Source organism: Mus caroli, chromosome 8, assembly GCF_900094665.2.
Source record: "Mus caroli chromosome 8, CAROLI_EIJ_v1.1, whole genome shotgun sequence".
In the NCBI taxonomy this organism is placed as follows: Eukaryota; Metazoa; Chordata; class Mammalia; order Rodentia; family Muridae; genus Mus; species Mus caroli.
Window position 1 is genome coordinate 41,400,823 of NC_034577.1, and position 8,895 is coordinate 41,409,717.

An 8,895-nucleotide genomic window follows, 5' to 3' on the forward strand; every position below is an offset into this window, starting at 1 on the left:
GAGAGGGAGAGGGAGAGAGAGAGAGAGAGAGAGAGAGAGAGAGAGAGAGAGAGAGAGAGAGAAACTGGGCTTGGCACAGCCTTGGTGATATGCCTCCTCCAACAAGGTCATATCTAGCCTAAAAAGGCCACAGATGGGCAGACAGATGGATGGATACATAGATAGCTGAATGGAAGGATGGATGGATGAATGGATGGAAAAATGGATGGTGGACATATGGATGGATGGATGGATGGAGGGAGGGAGGGAGGAATAGATAGATGTGTAGATGGGCAGGTAGGTCCGCAGGTGAACAAAAACATTCAGGAATAGGTATAAAGTATTTCATGTTGGTAATCACTTTCATAAATCTGTCTTCCCTTAAGAATGAATATTTCCTTCCAGAGTATGCTGACAGAAGCCTTCATGCTGACAATAGCCACAGCGCTTCTTTCACAAGAGCTGGGTAAAAGCCGCCCACAGCCCCGCTTCTGCTGTGGCAGAGCAGATGGGCCAGTGACTGCAGGAACCATGCTCAGTGACCAGAGCCTGTTATCCTCTTACCTCCAGGCCAGTGGGTCAGCAACACGTGGTAGGACAGTGTGAGAGGGGAGCGTGGGAGACGGAGTCATTCAGTCGTGTCTCTCTCGGGAGCAACAATGGGTTTCACAGGCCTGCTACCGAGCCGAGCTTGCCTGCCAAGCCCTTTCCATGACCCTAACCCCCACATTTTAGAAGAATCTAGTTGGGTAAAGCGTTGGACGCGGGAGCCTGGTTCAGGTCATGTACAGTAACATAGAACCCAACCACGGAGACATTGATGTTTCACATTCCCTGAAGGTGGGTTGGGAAAACGATCTGCAAGGTAAAAATAGCAGCTCATTTATCAAGAGCCCATTGTGTGTCATGGGATTCCACACATTGCCACGAGTGTTCTCAGTCACCCTGTGGACACTTAGGTTTTATTATCTATTATAGACCAGGAAGCAGGATGTCAAGTTACCCAGGCTGCTTAGTTGTAAGTTGCCAAGTTACGTTTTGAACCCAGGGTTTTCTGATTCTAGAGCCCAACTTCCTACACTTCTCTTACATCTGTTCGTGTTATAGGAAGGGGCTTGGAGGGGGTACGTGGAAATCTTTGCAATGCTTTTGAATCATACCACTTTAAAGCCAAGTAATGTTTTGAATGTGAAATGTCTCGCCCAGCACGTTCATGGATTTTTTAAACACTTGGTCTCCAGCTGGTGGCTCTGTTTTCTGAGCCCGGGACACTCTTTGCATGTGGGGTCTAGATGGCAGACAGGGCCGTAGATGCAGGGCTTGTGAGTCACCTTGGTCAGGATCCTGCTTAAGCTCTCTCCACTTTCTGATCTACTGAGATGTCACCAAGCCCCTTCACTTTCTGCCCCGCTGCCTCAACGCCACCGTGCCTTCCCTAGCATCACCGGCTGTGTCCCTTCAAAATGCAAGCAGAGTAATTAAATCTTCCTTCTTCTAACCTGCTTCATGTTAGGCATTTGATCACCATAGTGGGAAAGGAACATAGTCTAGATGGACTAGTATCTCTTTTTGGCTCTGTGCCTGCTGGGTTTGAGCCCTAATGACTCCCTCCGGCCCCCATAGCTGGGGGAGTCTTGTTCTGGAGTTTTTGAAGGAGAAGGCCATCGCAGAAAACACCTCAGTGCCCGGTGTCTTTTGCAGTGAAATGGAAAAGGTAAATTCTCGGCCCTCGGCCCTCGGCCCTCCCGAGTGCAGTTTTCCGGAGAAGACGTGGAGCGATCAGTGGGGAGAACAATGAGCTCTGTGTCTGCAGACGCAGGTGTTCCTGCCGCCGCAAGTGAACCGCGATGGGGATGGGAGACCCATGCTCCCCTCCCACCCCTAACCCAGGTGGCCCTGCATTGCTTTGTGTGGAACCTCATAGCTGCCAGAGTCCTGTGCTGGCACTGGGGTGTGCTATTTCTGGGGACACCTCCCCTCCCCCAGAAAGGTCAGTAGGTATGTAATCTGAAGTCCTCTAGTATGATCCAGAATCGTTGAGGCTTGGTGAGTCAGGAAGCAACTGAAAGAGCACTTCCCTTCCTTGGCCTCCAAGTACGCCTGTCAGGATAGGGTGGCAGAGCTGAGGAGCCCAATGGGGTGCTGTTGTAGCGTCCTTTCTATTGTTGTGATAAAATATTTTGACCAAAGCAACTCAGAGGAGGAATGGAGTTTATTTGGCCTATGGTTCTAGGCTATTGAGGAAAATCAGGACAGGGAATCAGGCCGAAATTTGAAGCAGCATCATGGAGGATGAGGATGGAAACTTGTCTTAGTGGTTAAGCGCACTAGTTGCTCTTCTAGAGGACCCAAGTTCAAGTCCCAGCGCTGCATGGTGGCTTCCGTCCACCTGTAACTCTAATTCTAGAGACTCTGATGTTCTCTTCTGTCCCTCTGGATCCTGTATGCATGCAGGACACTTAAACTCACACAAGTGCACAAACAGAAAAAGTAAACAAACAAAAACTATGGAGGGATACTACGTGTTCTCTCCCTTGTAGGCTCCTGCTTTGGTAGTTTTCCTGTACATTCCAGGACCACCTGCCCAGGGGAGGGTGCCACCTGCAGTGGGCTGGGCCCTGTAACATCAGTTAGCAATCAAGACAGTCCCCCAGTAGACATGCCCATAGGCCAATCAGATCTGGGGGATCCTTCAATTGAATTCTCTTCTGAGGTGACTCTAGGCTGACTCATGCTGAGGGTTACAGTCAACTAGGACAGATATGGAGGCTCATAGACACTCATTTAAATCCTTTTCTATAGATGGTTTCTTTTAGCCATTTTTTTTCTACCAAAACTGACCCTATTTCCATATGACACAAAACAGGTGTGTGACAGATCTGTTTACCCCTCGTGGACCTAGAGCCTGCCCTGTGTCAGCTCAAGAAATGCTTGTGGAGGGGACTGGGGAGATGGCCCAGTCGTCAGTAAAGTGTCTGCCACCCAAGCATGAGGACCTGAGTTCAGAGCCCAAGCACCAGTGTAAAAGCCTGCAATGGTGGTGGTGAGGATGCAGAGGCAGGGGCATCGCTGGCACTCCCTGGCCAGCCAGCCTGACCGAAAGGATAGAGGAGGTTCGGCAAAGGACCCCATCTCACGAAGTGAATGGAGAATGACTGGGCTTGGGTCTTCATGTGCATACGTGTTCACATGCATGTTCACACACACATGCACCTCCCCCCCCACCCCCCCAGCACATACATGCACAGAAACACTTGTTGGATGACTGACTGGTGGCAGGTTTCCGACAGCAGGTCTTTTGGGTTAAAGTGGAAGAAATCAGAATGGAGTGGCCTGTGGGGCCATCTTTCCCACCATCTATGGAGTGGGCCTTCCTGGGAGGCACGTGATTCAGGAACATTTAGGGACCCAATGCACCGGAAATGATGCAAATTCAGAATCTACCTTTAGCCTCCTGAAGCCCTTAGTGTTCAATTCTGGCTGGAGAGTCTCTGCTTCTCTAATGTCCCAAGGCTGACGCTGAAGCAGGCTAGAGCTGAAAGACATGTAAGTTCTCTGTAGTGGCTCCAGGAGGGGCCCATCATGGCCTCTACTTTGGCTCCTGTTTGTGTCGTGCAGGACTAGGTGTCCCCTTTCCTCTGTCCCTCCCCCCCTCCCACCCCCCCACCCCCGTTCCCTGGCATACTTTCCGGCATGTGACAAGTGCTTGGCTGATGTTTGCATGGGATTTGGTCTCAGGGGTGGGGGTGGGGGGGAAGACAAATACTGTGATGGCCAGGGCTTAACTGGGGCTGTGAATTCCTACTGAGCCCACTCCTTGTGAGAGAGCCCAGGAATCTAAGTTCTGAGGCCACAGCTCAGTCCTGACCCTGAACTTCAACCAGTTTTCCAGGCCTCAGCTTCTCAGAAGGGGAACTGCTGTAATGTCTGCGGCCTCTGCTGCCTCTGGGATTCTGTGAGTCACAAGACAACCCACCTCCATGAGAGATGTTGCTCCGGCCTGGTTTGTGATGATTTCCTCATCAGTTAACTGAAAATTAGCTTAGCCAGAGAACTCGATTAATATTTAGAAAGGATTTACGAGGTAAAGAATCCAGTTAATCCTGAGCGAGAGGTCTTTTCACTTCTGTTTGTGGAATGGGTAGAGACTGTCTCAGGTAGGGACAATTCCCATAATCCCCGCTAAAGCCCTTTCTCCATTGTGGTTTCTAGCTTTACATCTACAAAGCCAGCAGATGGTTCTCATAATGTCAGTGCCTGCTGCTGGAGGACACACTTGGAACTCTGATTCTGGTCCAAGGACTCGTCATAGCCAATGAATGCCAGCAGGCAGCATTTAAAGACAAAGCTTTAAGACAAATTGGAGAAGCTATTCTGACAAAGACCAATGGTGTAAAAGATTAAGGCAGGACACAAGCAGGCCTGGACTTGTCTCTTTGTTATAATGTTCTCAAGCCAGGGAGTTGCCCTATTTAAATCTCCAATTCCTCATCTGGAGATGGTGACGGTGTTTGTTTCATGGAATACATACAATAGCCTCCAATGTGCACGTACAGGCTCAAGCAGCCATGTCTGGACTTTTATTTGGATACTGGAGGTTTGAACTCAGGTCCTCATACTTTAACAGCAAGCCCTCTGACTCACTGAACCATCTTGTCAGCCCTGGGATTTTATTCTTTAAAGCCAAAAATATTTTATCATATATGCCCAATCTATCTATCTATCTATCTATCTATCTATCTATCTATCTATCTATCTATCTATCTATCTATCCATCTCACAGACTGGCTATAAAACTGAATTAATCAAAGCAAGTGGGAGGTAAATGACTTTAAATGTGGTATATGTGTGGTTTTCCTTTCTCCTAATCACTAACATTGTCAGTCTCCAAGACAAGCTGGCCCATTTTGGAGGCCCAGAACAGGGAGGCCATTAGGAACCTCATCTGTTTCAGATAACCCTAGAGAGAACCAACACAAATCAGGTAGGGTGTGTCACAGGCTGGGAGCTTCCAGATTTCTGCCAGCCAACCCTGCCTTTGCCCTGGCATTGACTGAGACTCCAGCTCCAGGCAGTGAGCCTAAGGGCCATAGTGCTCCAAGGCCAAGAATCCTGCCCTGGCTTCCCGGTGGTACCGATCTGAGCACATGGGCCTGTTACAGGGATGTTTTGAGTCTGTCTTGGGATACTGGGAGAGATGGTTGTTGAACACCAGGCATCATTAAATGCCAAGTTATATATAAACTTGTAGAAGTTACATTAAAAACAAAGATATTTTTTAATTTTCAAAACTTACCACATCTTGGGCTTAGATGGGTTTAGCCAATAAAGTTCTTGCTGCATAAGCGTAAGACCTGAGTTTCAGCCCCAGAACCCATGTAAAAATGGTTATCCCAGTGCTGGGGATGTGCAGACAGGAGGATGCCGCGAACTCAACTGGCGAGCTGTGGCTAGCCCAACTAGTGGGCTCCAGGCTAATCAGGGGCCCTGTCTCAAAGGAGGCTGGTATCCTTGAGCATGATGTATGAGGATACCCTTCAGTTTAGGTTTACACACACACAGACACACACAGATACACACACATACAGTGAGACAGACAGACAGAGGGACACACACACACACAGCCACCCCCTTATCACTTCTTAATTATTTTGCTTCATTTTATCATGCTGTATGATGCCTGGAAGTTATTTATACCCATGGTGTCTGTGTGACAAGATATTCTCAGGGTGCCTGCTGTGTTCCTAGCTCTCATCTTGAGATGGACCACAATGGGGATGCTCACACTACAGATGCTTGCAGATACTATATCCCAAGGTTCTCACTGTCCTCCTCGCTATCTCCCACCACCCAGAATTCTTACCCCACCAACTCTCAGATGGTAGAACCCAAACCATGCTAGAAATATGCTCCTTGGGTGGTTTCCTTTGGAGGGATGATATTCAAACACAGGTAAGGGACATCCCAGGTCACCGTTGGGATTCTGAGAATTCATTCTTGTGCCCCAGAGGTCTGTAGATGCTTCTGAAGACAAGTGTAAGAGACTCAGCCCTTCTGTGCCTTATCTCCTATAAATTGAGAGACATAGCATGCCTGGGTTCAATTCCTAGCATCACAGACTTGACTGCTTCTGTAATTGTCCCATTGCTTGACTGAAACAGTTACTGAGACAGCTGTGACTAGAGGCCTCTGTGCAGTATCTGGCACACAAAAGGGGCATTCCCAATTGCTACCTGTAAGGATGATTGGCAGAAGGGAGTTCAGCCCAAAAGATTTTCCGGATGGTTTTTATATGCTGGGCCCAAGGAGTGGCACTACTAGAAGGTGTGGCCCTGTTGAAATAGGTGTGTCACTGAGGGTATGGGCTATAAGACCCTCATTCTAGCTGCCTGGAATCCAGGATTCTGCTAGCAGTCTACAGTCAAAGATGTAGAACTCTCAGCTCCTCCTGCACCACGCCTACCTGGACGCTGCCATGTTCCTGCCTTGATGATAGTGGACTGAACCTCTGAACCTGTAAGCCAGCCCCAAATAAATTTTGTCCTTATAAGAGTTGCCTTGGTCATGGTGTCTGTTCACAGCAGTAAAACCCTAAGACAATTTTCTTCTTCTTCTTCTTCTTCTTCTTCTTCTTCTTCTTCTTCTTCTTCTTCTTCTTCTTCTTCTTCTGCTTCTGCTTCTGCTTCTGCTTCTGCTTCTGCTTCTGCTTCTTTTTCTTCTTCCTCCTCCTCCTCCTCTATTCCTCTTCTTTCTTTTTCACCTTAAGAGACTCCTGTGTGTTCTTTGCAGAAAAGTCACCAGGCCCCTATGAACACTGTGGTGGTCCCACACTTTCTAGTCTTTTTCCTAGATCTCACGAATGCCCACGCCCAATCTTGGAACAGGATGTTCTTGTTTGTAGCCCACCAGGCCTCAGCAGTTTTTCCTACCCCACTGTAGCTAATGTCACCAGATATGCAGAAACAGCTGGTGTCATCATCAGTATGAAAGGCCACTGGCATTGGGCACAGCATCCACACTGTTGACATTTTGTTTTTTTTTTTAAGATTTTTTAAAAAGATTTATTTATTTTATGCATGTGAGGACACTGTAGCTGTACAGATGGTTGTGAGCCTTCATGCAGTTGCTGGGAATTGAATTTTAGGACCTCTGCTCACTCCAGTCAACCTCGCTCACTCAGTCCCTGCTCGCTCCAGCCCAAAGACTTAGTTATTATTACAAATAAGTACACTGTAGCTGTCTTCAGACACAACGGAAGAGGGTGTGAGATCTCATTAAGGGTGGTTGTGAGCCACCATGTGGGTTGCTGGGATTTGAACTCAGGACCTTCGGAAGAGCAGTCAGTGCCCATTTTGTTCTTATTCTAGAAGGATCCAGTAAATCCATTCACAGTGCAGACATTTTGATAAGCACATATAAAACATAGGCATAGAGTTCCAGGAGCCTTGCCCCTCAGAGGGAGCCGAGAGTTTGTAGTTACTAGGAAAGAGTGTATATTTAACAACAAAATATAGGTTCTTTTTGTTTTTCTTTTCCTTTTTGGAGACAGGATGTTCCTGTCCGGCCCAGGCTGACCTGGAATGTCTGGGCTCAGGTGTTTCTCCTGCTTTAGTGTTTGGAACTAATGGAGTTGTGTTTGGCAGGAAGAGTCTCTTTGTCTTTTCTGACATGTCAAAGTGACAGGGAGAGAGGGCAGACCCTGCAGAGTGGAACCCAAGGTGATGGCAAAAGAGGCATAAAATGTCCTTTCCCGAATCTGGCTCCTCTGTGGGCATCCTTCCTGCCAGGTCTCCAACCATGACAGACCTTTATCTGTGCCTAACAGATGGCCTGTAACCTGGCCCAGAGCTGGAGCACACACTGTGGAATGGTACGCCTGGATCTCTAGAGCTGAAGGAATTGTTTTTATTTAATTACTTTTTATTTTTATACCTGTCTATCTGCCTGCCTATCGTTTATCTATCTATCTATCTATCTATCTATCTATCTATCTATCTATCTATCTATCTATCTATTTATCATCTATTATCTATCACCTATCATTCATCTATCATTCATCTGTATATCATCTATCAATCATCTATCAGTCTATCTATATCAATTATATCTGTCTATCGTCTGTTATCCATCAATCATCTATCATCTATCTATCTATATCAATCATATCTATCATCCATCTATTAATTATATATTATCTATCTATCATCTATGTTTCATCTATCAATCAATCACCTATCATGTATCTATATCAATCATATCTACCTAGCATCCATTAATTATCTATGTATGTATGTATGTATGATCTACATATCTATCTATCTATCTATCTATCTATCTATCTATCTATCTATCTATCTATCATCTATCATGTGGGCATATGTGTGTGAGCATAACCACAACATGTATGTGGAGACCAGAGAACAACTTGTAGGAGTCAACTTTCTCCTTCAACCACGTGGGTTCTGGGGACTGACCTAAGGTTGGCAAGGGCTCTTACCTGCTGTGACATCTCGAAAACCATGGAGGGATTTTAAAAAAGGATTCTTTGACAACTGGAAGCTGCATCTTCCTTCTGACCTCAGGATCTATATAGCTCTCCAATGCCATCTTGTGCCCTTGTCTTGTCCGTTCTGTGCTTTCTCTCTCCCTGAACCCTGTCCCTACAGTGGGACCTCTGCTGTTAGCTGTGGCAATAGAAGTACAGAGTGGGCCCTGCCCAAGGCCTCCAGTCACTGTGACATCAGAGCCCCAGTCACTGTGACATCAGAGCCCCAGTCACTGTTAACATCAGAGTCCAAGTCACTGTAAGCACCAGAGCCCTAGTCACTGTGACATCAGAGCCCCAGTCACTGTGAACATCAGAGCCCCAGTCACTGTGACATCAGAGCCCCAGTCACTGTGAACATCAGAGCCCCA

General features: G+C 47.1%; 1 long non-coding RNA gene across 1 annotated transcript in view; it reads right to left on the minus strand.

The window, feature by feature from the left end:
• The window catches only part of LOC110299593, a 17,680-nt gene extending 9,040 nt beyond the window's left edge, over positions 1–8,640 (minus strand). The window contains exon 1 of the long non-coding RNA XR_002378487.1: positions 8,477–8,640. This is a non-coding gene — a long non-coding RNA (uncharacterized LOC110299593). The remainder of the gene's footprint in view (positions 1–8,476) is intronic.
• Between the last annotated feature and the right edge of the window lie 255 nt (positions 8,641–8,895).